General features: G+C 37.4%; 1 protein-coding gene across 3 annotated transcripts in view; it reads right to left on the bottom strand.

Annotated features, from left to right (window-relative positions):
• Nucleotides 1-12,009, bottom strand: part of LOC135364481 (tubulin beta chain-like) — a 39,610-nt gene that overhangs the window by 19,374 nt on the left and 8,227 nt on the right. The gene's annotated exons all lie outside the window — the stretch shown is intronic.

Here is a 12,009-nt window from a genome sequence, read left to right as displayed (position 1 = left end):
TTTCTCTCTCTTTCTCAAATAAATAAATAAATCTTAAAAAAAAAAAGATTGTTGAAGTGGATCAAAAAGCAAGACCCAACTATATGTTGTCTGCAAGAAACCCACTTTATTTATTTATTTATTTAAAGATTTTATTTATTTATTTGAGAGAGAAAGAAAGCACGAGCAGGGAGAGGGGCAGAGGGAGAAGCAGGCTCCCCGCTGAGCAGGGATCCCGATGTGGGACTCGATCCCAGGACCCTGGGATCATTACCTGAGCCGAAGGCAGATGCTTAACTGACTGAGCCACCCAGGCGCCCTGAGAAACCCACTTTAAATATAAAGACACATATAGATTAAAAGGAAAGGGATGACCATATGATTTCAGTCATATCTGGAATTTTTTTTTAAAGATTTTATTTATTTATTTGACAGAGAGAGACACAGCGAGGGAAGGAACACAAGCAGGGGGAGTGGGAGAGGGAGAAGCAGGCTTCCCGCCGAGCAGGGAGCCCAATGCAGGGCTCGATCCCAGGACCTCAGGACCTTGACCTGAGCTGAAGGCAGACACTCAATGACTGAGCTACCCAGGCACCCCATATGTGGAATTTAAGAAACAACACAGATAGGGAAAAGAGAAAGAGAGAGAGGCAAACCGTAAAACAGATTCTTAACTACAGAGAACAAACTGAGCGTTCCTGGAGGGGAGGGGCGCGGGTGGATGGACTAAATGCGTGATGGTTATTAAAGAGGGCACTTGTTGTGATGAGCACTGGGTATTATATGTAAGTGATGAATCACTAAATTCTATTCCTGAAACTAATATTACACTATATGTTAACTAACTAAATTTAAATAAAAACTTGAAACAAAAAAAAAAAAGGAGGAAAGGTAAGGAGAAAAATATGCTATCCTAACACTAATCAAAAGATAGCAGGAGTAACAATATTGATTTCAGACAGAGTAGACTTCAGAGCAAGCTAAGTTATCAGGCATAAAGAAGACCATTACATAATGATAAAGAGATCCATACTTAAACAAGACATACATAAATATCCTTAACACGTACATGCCTACCAATAAAGTATCAAAATAAGTGAGACAAAACCGGATAGAAGCACAAAGAGAAACAGATAAATCCACTATTATTGTTGGAGATTCTAGCACCCCTCCATCAGAAGTGAACAGATTTATTTCTCACAGTTCTGGAAGATGTGAAGTCCAACATCAAGGTGCCAACAGATTTGATTCTTGGTAAGAGCCATTTTCTTGGCTTGCAGATGGCAGCTTTCCCAGCTGCCTTCTTGGCTGCCTTCTGGCTGTATCCTCATATGCAGAAAGGTCTGATTTTCTGTTTCTTCTTATAGGGCACCAATCTCATCATGAGGCTCCAAACTCATGATCTCAACTAAACCTAATTACCTCCCCAAAACCCCACCTCCTAATGCTACTACATTAGAACTTTAACATATGAATTTGGGTGGGATAATTCAATCCATAACGGAAGTCTCAACATTGTCAGGCTGTCTGTTCTTCCCAACTTGATCCATAGATTCAATGCAGTCCCAACCAAAGTCCCAGAAAATTACTTTGTGAAAATTGACAAAGTGATTATAAAGTTTATAAGGAGAAGCAAAAAAACGAATAGCTACCTCAATATTGAAAGAGAAGAACAAAGAACTGACACTTCAAGACTTACTATGAAGCTGTAGTATCTAGATGGTATAATATTGGTGAAAGAATAGACAAATAGATCAGTGGAACAGAATGGAGAGCCCAGAGATGGACTCGCATAAATATAGGTAACTAATCTTTGACTAAGGAGCAAAGGTAATGCAACGGACAAAAACCAGTCTTTTCAAGAATTGGAGCTGAAAAACTGGATATCTGCATGCAAATAAAAGAATCTAGACAGGCCTCACACCCTTCACAGAAACTAACTATGATCCAATATGGATCATAGAACTAAATGTCAAATTCAGAACTATCAAACTCCTGGAAGGTAACATAGAAAATCTAGATGATCTTTAGTATGGCAGTGACTTTTCAAATACAACAGCAAAAACACAATCCATGAAAGAAACAATTGACTTCACTAGCATTAAAAAACTTCTGCTCTTTGTAACACAATGTCAAGAGAATGAGAAAAGGAGGGACAGACTGGGAAAAGATATTTGCAAAAGGCATATCTGATCAAGTACTATTATCCAAAATAAACAAAGAACTCTTAAAACTCAGTAATAGGAAACAAAAAACTTGATTTTAAAAAATAGGCTAAAGACCTGAATAGAAACCTCACCAAAGAAGATAAACAGATGTCAGGTAAGTATATGAAAAGATGTTCAACATTATATCTCATTAGGGAATTACGATTAAAACAACAGTAAGGGGCGCCTGGATGGCTCAGTCAGTCAAGCGTCTGACTCTTGATTTCAGTTCAGGTCATGATCTCAGGGTTGTGAGATTGAGCCCAGCGTCGGGCTCAGCACTGTTACAAAACTAAATATACTCTTACCATATGATACAGCAATCATGCTCCTTGGTATTGAAATTTTATGTCCACACAAAAACTGCACACAGATATTTATAGCAACTTTATACATAATTGCCAAAAGTTAGAAGCAACCAAGATTGTCCTTCAGTAGGTGAATAGATAAACTGTGGTGTATCCAGACAATGGAATATTATTCAATGCTGAAAAGAAATGAGCTATCAAGCCTTTAAAAGATATGGAAGAAACTTAAGTGCGTAACACTAAATGTAAGAGGCCAGTTTAAAAGGCTACAAACTATATGATTCCATGTATATGACATTCTGGAAAAGGCCGAAGTACGGAGTCAGTGAAAAGATCGGTGGTAACGAAGAGCTGGTAGGGAGAGTGGGATGAATAGACAGAGAACAGAGAATATCTAGGGCAGTGAAACTATTCTGTATGATACCATATTGTTGGATACATGTCATTATACACTTGTCAAAACTCAGACTGTGCAACACCAATAATGAACCCTAATGTAAAGTATGGACTCTGGATGATAATCTATCAATGTAGGTTTATCAATCATAACAAATGTATCATGGTAGTGCAGGATGTCAAAGCAGAGGCAGTTAGCCTGTGTGGGGACAGGAGTATATGGGAATGCTCTGTACTTTCCACTCCATTTTGCTATGAACCTAAAAATGCTCTAAAAAATAAAGTTAAAAAAAAAAAAAAGCATAACCTAAGAAAAAACATAAAAACCTAACCCCCTTGCAAACAAATAAAAAAAAAATGACAAAGCATGTCACCACAAAAAAATCAATGAAACACAAAGGAAGGCAGTAAAAGAGGGATAGCTTCAGACATAAAGAAAACAATTGACAAAATGGCAATATTAAGTCTTTGCCTATCAGTAACTATTTAAATGTGAAAGAATTGAACCCCAATCAAATGACATATATTGGCTGAATGGATAAAAAATTACACACTGTCTATAAGAGACTCACTTTAGATCTAAGGACACATAGGCTGAAAGTGAAAGAGTGGAAAAAAGATATTCCATGCAAATGGTAACCAAAAGACAGCAGGGGTAGTATGCTTACATGAGACAATATACGATTTAAGTAAAAAACTCACAAGAGACAAAGCATATTATATAGTGATAAAAGAGTCAGTTCACCAGGAAAATATAACAATTTTTTTAAAGATTTTACTTATTGGGGCACCTGGGTGGCTCAGTCAGTCAAGCGTCTGCCTTCAGCTCAGGTCATGATCCCAGAGTCTTGGGATCAAGCCCCAAGCTGGGCTCCCTGCTCGGTGGGGGATCTGCTTCTCCCTCTCCCTCTGCCTGCTGCCCCCCCTGCTCATGCTCTCTCTCTCTCTGTAATAAATATTTATTTGACAGAGAGGAGGAGGGGAAGAGGGAGAAGCAGGCTCCCCATGGAGCAGGGATCCTGACATGGGGCTCAATCCCAGGACTCTGGAATCGTGACCTGAGCTGAAGGCAGATGCCTAACTGACTGAGCCACCCTGGTGCCCCAAGATATAACAAATATATATATATATATCTCCACCTAACATCAGAGCTCTTAAATATAAGAAGCAAACATTGACAGAATTGAAAGGAGTAACAGACAGCAACACAAAAATAGTAGGAGTTTCCAATATCTCACTTTTAATAATGGATGCAAAAGCCAGGCAGAAGAGAAATAGCAAAACAGAGGACTTGAATGACACTATAAACCAAGTGTAACGAACAGTTATATACTGGATATACACAATCCATCCAACAACAACAGAATACACCTTCTCAAGTGCACATGGAATATTCTCCAGAATAGACTACATGTTAGGACACAAAAGAAGTCTTAAAAAATTTAAGAAGACTGAAATTGTACAAAGTATGTTTTCTGAATACAAGAGAATAAAACTAGAAATCAATAGCCCAAGGAAAATGGGAAAATTTACAAAGATTTGGATTATTATTATTTTTTTTTAGAGAGAAAGTGAGGGAGCGTGTGAGCAGGGGGGAGGGGCAGAGGGAGAGAGAATCTTAAGCAGGCTCCACACCCAGCATGGAGCCCAATGCAGGGCCCAATCTCACATGACCCTGAGATCATGACCTGAGCTGAAATCAACAGTCGGATACTTAACCAACTAAGCCACCCAGGTACCCAACACACTCTTAAACAACCAATGGGTCAAAGAAGAAATCACAAGGAAAATTAGAAAATATATAACAGATCTAAAATATGTTTAGTGTTTTCTACTAGGGGTTACAATTTACATCTTTCAGTTATCATAATCTACTGCCAAATAGAATTTCACATAAAGTAAAGAAACTTACAATTTACCTACATTTCTTTCTTCTCAGTCTTTCTACTATTGCAGTTATTCACTGTACATGTAAATATGTAATAAACACCAAAATTTATTAGTACTATGTTTTCTTTAAAGAGTAAAAAATAGTTACTCCCATATTTACCATTGCCTGTGCTCTTCATTCCTTTAACATCCAGATTTCTATCTGGTTTCACTTCCCTCTGCCTGAAGGACTTTCACCTATATTGATGTGTTGGTCAAAGGGTGATGAATTCTTTCAACATTTATATGTCTCCAACTGCCTTTATTTTACCTTAATTGTGAAAGATATTCTTACCAAGTAAAGTATTCTAGGTTGGCTGTTCTTTAATTTCATTACTTTAAGGATATCACTTTACTATTTTCTGGTTTGCATTATTTTCAATGAGATGCTTTTGTACTAAATGTCATTTCTCTTTGTCTGCTTTTAAGATTTTTTTTCTCTTTATTAACAGTTTTAAGCAATTTGGTTACAAAGTCTTATAAATTGCATCATGTTTCTTGTTCTTGGGGCTCATTGAGTTACATGGATCTTGTGGGTGTATACTTTTCATCCTTTCGCTAGCCTCAGGTAGTTTCCTCACAGGTATGTACTGATCAAAACTCAACTGGAGACCTGAGGGGAATGCTCTGCAGTTCCCTGTGGCTCCCTTTCTATACAGTTCTTTCCTCTCCAGTATTCCACCATGCAAATTCTAACCACCTTCACCTCAATTCTGTCATTTCCAATTCTGTTTCCTCAACTTAGGCTCTGCTTGGGTTTCCCCATCTTTGAGCTATAGTCTGGAAACTATAAACAGTAAGCTGGGACAATGGTAGTGCTCAGCTCATTTGTTTTCCTTTTCCTAGGGGGAACACTGTCCTCAGCTTTCTGTTATCCAATGTCAGTGAACCAATGTCTCATATGCTTTGTCCAATTTCTTATTTAAGGTAGGAAGGTAAATCCAATTCCTGTTCCATTAAAGTTGGAAGAAATAACCACTTGATGGTTTTGGTTCTATTAAATGACTTTACTTACAGTCTGAGATCTAGTAATAAGAGAAATAGGCCTAATAATGAGAGTAAAACATTCAGTCAAATATCCACTGTGTATCAGTGACATTTTGTATTATGTGCTACAAAGAAGCATTCCCCCCCTTTAAGTTTTTTTAAAAGACTATTCTCCTCAGTTTGGGTTTTTTTTCTCTCCCAATTTTTGATTTTGAAAAATGTGAAGGCTTTGGAGAATTTGAAAAAATTGAACAATGAAAATCCATAGCTCTTCATCTAGATTGACAAATTAATATTTTACTATGTATGCTTTATCTCTATATATTTTTCAATCGATTGAAAGTAAGTTTCACACCTAAATATTTATCCTTCATCTTCCAAGGAAAGGATATTCTCTTACATAACCACAATAGCATTATTCTACCTAAGAAATTTAATAGTGATACAAGAATATTAGCTAATACATAGCCCATATTCAAATTTCTTTAATTATCCTTTTCTCTTTCCAGAATAACAATCCAATCAAGAATTACTCACTGCATTTGGTAATTGTGTGTCATTAATCTCTTTTTATCTGAAACAATCCCCCTGCTATCTTTTTATAATGTTGACATTTTTGAGGAGCTCAGGCCTGATTTCTTGTTTAATTTAGATTTTTAAAAAATTGTGATAGTGTTAGTAAATTTTATGACAATTTGGGAAAGAGAAACTCCTCATTATTTTAGAATTATATTCATCCTGTCACTTTGAAGACTATGCTAAATTTTGAATATAAATAAATCTCATTTTAAGAACTAATATACTTGAAAATTGCTTAATGACTCAAGTGTGCTATTATAGAACTTAGAAGTAGAAAATATCTAATACTGCATTCCTCCCTGGCAAAGGGAAAGGCAATTGAGACATGTTAGTTTTGTTTTGTCATTTTTGTTTTATAGTACTAGGGTTAAAAATGTGGCCCAACTTTTTCACAAGCACTATTCTTGTCTGATTGTTATAGAAAGTCAGATCGTTCATGTATTCAGCAGCTGAACTTATTGTATACTCCCCCCAAGTGAAATGGAATAGGAAAATGCTTGCTGTTTTAGAACCCCAGAATATGCATGAGAGAAACAAATGCATATTTTCCCCGATGAACACGACTTCACTTTACTTCCGGATATTTCAAAACTACCATCTGGTTGTCCACCCTGTTTTTCCACCAGATGGCAATAATCCATAATGGGTGAGCAGGACGAATGGAATGTACACAAGGGCGTGAGCATTAAAGGCTATGAGCTTGCGATGTGGTAATGCAGGAAAAATGATGAGTCCCAGGAGAAGAGGATAAATAATGGGTTGCTAAATCTGGCATTCTAAAGGCTAACAACAGCCATCATAAAAGGAATCACATCATTCATCTTTATTAGTGTAAAATTTAAGAATACAATGAGCTGTACCATTGTTACATTTTTGTTTGTTTTCAGAATCATATAGGAAAGACAAGCTAGTAGAGTGGAGAAGTTGTTGGTAGAGTTTATCAAATTCAGCACCAAAAAGACACTGTATATTCCTAACAGAAGTCACAAATTCAGGGATGCCTGGCTGGCTCCATCAGTAGAGCATGCGACTCTTGATCTTGGGATTGTGAGTTTGAGCCCCACATTGGGTATAGAGTTTACTTAAAAAAATAAATAAAAAATTAACTTCATTAAAAAAAGGTCACAAATTCAGAGTATTTTAAGAAGAGGACGGGAGAAAGGAATCTTTAGGAACTGCTCTTGAAACCTGGAGGCCGTTTCTCTTCCCTTCCCCCATGACTTGAAGAGGAAGAGGAATCCTGCTGACATTTCTTTCTTTCTTTTTTTTTTTTTTTAACATTTCAGTCTTTCTTTTCTTTCTTTCTTTCTTTCTTTTTTTTTAAAGATTTTATTTATCCATTTGACAGGGAGAGAGAGAGAGCACAAGCAGGGGGAGTGGCAGAGGGAGAGGGAGAAGCAGGCTCCCCGCTGAGAGGAAGCCCGATGTGAGGCTTGATCCCAGGACCCCGAGATCATGACCTGAGCGGAAGGGAGACGCTCAACTGACTGAGCCACCAGGCAACCAGTTGCTGACATTTATTCACTGGTCTTTCAAAATCTGTTTAATTGAGCATACCTATTTGTTTTTGATTTTAGGTGGTATCATAAAAATCCAACCTAATGCTACACTATCTCATGCAAATAATCCCCAGTGTGCTCTAGTGCAAAATTCCTGTACAGTTCTATACCTTGGCAGGTTACATGGGAAAGGATTTTCCGTCACTGGGTATCTGTCATTTTCACCTCTGTGTGAGTATTTTTTTTTTCTAAGTACTCACTATTCCTGTGATAAAAGCCAGGCTGTTCTTTTTGAAGACTAAATAGTACTAACTTTTATCATTGTTTTTACCATTTTCCTTTCTTCCGTTTTGAAAAATAATACGGTCACCCAAATTTTAAAAAGAAGCTCCAGCTTACGAGATAAAGGTTAGAATTTTAAATAGAGTTCAAAAGAAACTGGAAAGAATCTAAATGAAGTTGTTTATTAGAGCATAATCATAAAAAACTTCTAAGGAAACTGCTAGGAACATTTTTTTCTTGTTGTTTTGGTAAATAGATCAATTATCTAATGTAGGTAAAGTATAAGGGAAAAGAAAAAGACAACAGTGAGAAGAGATGTAATCCAGGGAATTCAGTTTTTCGTTTAGACAATGTTTTTATAAAGGGAGCTATAATAAAAAATATTAAGCTTTTATCCTTTTTTAAATACGTTTTGTCTTCATTATAAGTGATCAATAGAAAAATATTGAAATGCAGAAAAGAGTTACCAATCTGAAGACAACTGCTATTAACATTTTAGTGTATTTGCCTCCATAGTTTTTGTCTAGAAATAAGTTTCCTTTTATCTTTTGAACACATTTGTTTGTTTTCATGATTGTTTCATGCTTTTTGTGAACTGATTTCTTACATTGCATGGTAAAATATGTATTTTCCTATGTGATTAGAAACACTTACTAATTTCAATTGCTTCATAATATTTTGGTAAGGATGAGCCATACTTTAATTAACCTATTATTGGACATTTATTTAGCTTCTCCTTTTTGGTTTAACAAATGGCACAGTGATGAACACGTTGGTGTACACAAAATACTGTCCACGTTTAGACTTTCTTAGAATGGCTTCCCAAGAGTGAAACCACTAGTTCACAAGCATAAAATATTTTAATGCTTTAATTTTGATTTCGATCGCTGCCAATTTTCTTTTTAATAGAGCTAAGTCGGTTTACACTGCTAATAGCAATGTGCAAAATGCAGCTTTCATGTTGATGCCAGTGCTGAGTAGTCTCATAAAAAACAAGCAACTGAACAGTTTGCTAAATGGCCTCTTACTAGTGCTTTAATTTGCATATCCTTGATTACTAGTGAGATGGAACCTAGTCCCACTGTTTGTTAAACAGTTGAATTTCCTCTTTTATGAATTGTTTACTTATGCCCTTTGTCTGTTCATCTCTTGGGGTCTTTGTAATCCCCATTTACAAAGAGAACTAACAAGCCCCGTCCAGAGAAAGGCCTTCTGTATGCCACGCTGTGAATTCCTCCCCTTTCAAGTCTTGTCAGAGGTGGCACTGGAACAGCAACGTGAGGGGAAACCAGGAAGGGCAGGAAAGATCAGTGGTATATTTCCCTCTGCTGTACAAATGAAATAAAAGATCATGTTGCCGTGGGGAAACGGCTCTGTTCCTTTACTTAACCCAGGGCTCAACTTGAAAGCTGCATTCTACTAAGTTTTGACCACTTTTCAATGTCATATTCTGTATTATATAACACCAGAAATACACATCAGTATGAGTCACTGTGGGGCCATGGTGGTTCCGCAAATGTTGCCATTCCAGGGTCATCTTTTTTTTTTTTTTTAAAGATTTTTATTTATTTATTTGACAGAGAGAGAGACAGCAAGAAAGGGAACACAACCAGGGGGAGTGGGAGAAGGAGAAGCAGGCTTCCCGCCGAGCAGGGAGCCCGATGCGGGGCTCGATCCCAGCACCCTGGGATCATGACCTGAGCCGAAGGCAGACACTTAATGACTGAGCCACCCAGGCGCCCCCAGGGTCATCTTTTAAACTGATTTAATTAGATATAATTTAATTTAATTTAATTTAACGTGGAGTCTCATCCTTGATTCTCTAGCCACTTCCTGAGAGCTAGATGTATGTATAGTTTTTCCATGTATAATTTTTCTTATATGGATACAATTGGAGCAAATACAGAAAGGGGCATAAATGTGGAGTCCTGGCTCTGAAGTGATGCTGAACTATTCTCTGCACAGGTGACTATCCAGACCCAGGCTCAGAGAACCTTCCTCCTACAGGCAGTAACGGGGCTCTCTCTAATGCTGATAGGGACTCGAAACTCCCTCAATTCCCAATCTGAAATATGCAGGTAATCATAGTTTCTCCTCTTATCCAACGGATATTTTAAAGATTACATTATAAGAGAAAAATCTTTGAGGTTGAAAGGACTAACATTAAGTATTATTACATTGTAGTAAATGTTATATTTAAACATAAGTCAAGACTCAAAAATGATCTCCTTTGTCAAATATCCTGAGGTCAATAAAGAGAATTAAAGACTGTAGAATCATCAGAGCTAACTCTCTTGTTTGACAGAAGAAACTGAGGCTCTGAGAGGTCTCATCCAAGATGATGACACTTGTTATAGGGTGACGCTGCTAATGCATGCTAGTCCTGAGTTCCCTCAAGACATCTGTCTACTGCCTCCCTCCCCTCATCAGTGGGTAGAAACTTACTAAGCACCACTGAGTAAAAAACTCAATTTTATTTCCTGATCATCTTTAACAGGAACTGTTTCCAGCTCCCTCTTTATTCTGAGAGTTAAATTTCTGTTCACAGTAAAAATAATTATTTCAGGGGCGCCTGGCTGGCTCAGTCGGTAGAGCATGCAACTCTGGATCTCAGGGTTGTGAGTTCCTGCCCCACGTTGGGTGTAGAGCCTACTTAAAAAAAAATAATTACTTCAAATAGGCTAAAATATGTATGTAAAGTTTTCTGACAAAAGAATGTGAGTTTATGTAAACATAAAATATTATATGTCTAAAAGCTTAAGAAATAAGCATCAAAGAGCAGGTTTTAATCAAACCGAAGCATCTTTTTAAACGTACACTTGCAATGCAACACCATCCTCTATCAGCTGGGGCAGAGCTGCAAACACAGGACAAAGGTCACCGAAATGAAGTGGAACCAGTTGGACAGAGAGCCTGCAATCTGGTTTCAAGTGTTTGATTAATATCAGAAGAAACAAATTTGTTACACTAAGGAAGAGGGTTCTGGAATCTTTGTGATTCATGAGTATATGCCCCTCTTTTCAGAGATAAGTGAATGTGTGAACTCTCTGTGGCATTAATGTGGATTGCGATAAGGAAATTGAACATCAATACATCAGAGAATCCTCTTCCTCAAAGATGGGGAAAACAGACAGCAAGTTGATTTATTTGCGGGAAGCTAAGGTGAATCATATTAGCAGATACTTTCAAATGATCAAGAATTCAAACATGTAATCATAAGCGGTGCCTACGAAGCCACACACTTAGATGGAGAGGGGAGACACACTGTCAAATCAAGAGAGAGGATCTCTTTTACCCCCCCAATTTCTTAAACTATTGAAGAACTTTTACTTTCTTTTATATATTTTCCCCCAACCCAAGTAGGATTTAATAGATATTTAGATATACAAGAATCTCTCCTCTTTCATCCTGTGCGTACATATAAACACACACACGTGAGATGGTATGAATTAATCAAACAGAAAAAAAGACCAGTAAGAAAGTTCTACGTGGGGCGCCTGGGTGGCTCAGTTGGTTAAGCGACTGCCTTCGGCTCAGGTCATGATCCTGGAGTCCCGGGATCGAGTCCCGCATCGGGCTCCCTGCTCAGCAGGGAGTCTGCTTCTCCCTCTGACCCTCCCCCCTCTCATGTGCTCTCTGTCTCTCTCATTCTCTCTGCCTCAAATAAATAAATAAAATCTTTAAAAAAAAAAAGAAAGTTCTACATGGCAAGAACCTTTTTGATGCTTTTTCAGAGTAGCCATTTTATTTATTTATTTATTTATTTTATTTATTTATTTAAAGATGTTATTTATTCCCAGGACCCCGGGATCATGACGGGGCGTTCCTAAGTGGTAAAAGATT

The sequence above is a fragment of the Mirounga angustirostris genome, unplaced genomic scaffold, assembly GCF_029215605.1.
Source record: "Mirounga angustirostris isolate CCGP_5_RB_7025 unplaced genomic scaffold, mMirAng1.0.hap1 SCAF_5, whole genome shotgun sequence".
NCBI lineage: Eukaryota > Metazoa > Chordata > Mammalia > Carnivora > Phocidae > Mirounga > Mirounga angustirostris.
The sequence above is the reverse complement of the archived record's forward strand: the minus strand, read 5'-3'. Positions and strand labels throughout refer to the sequence as shown.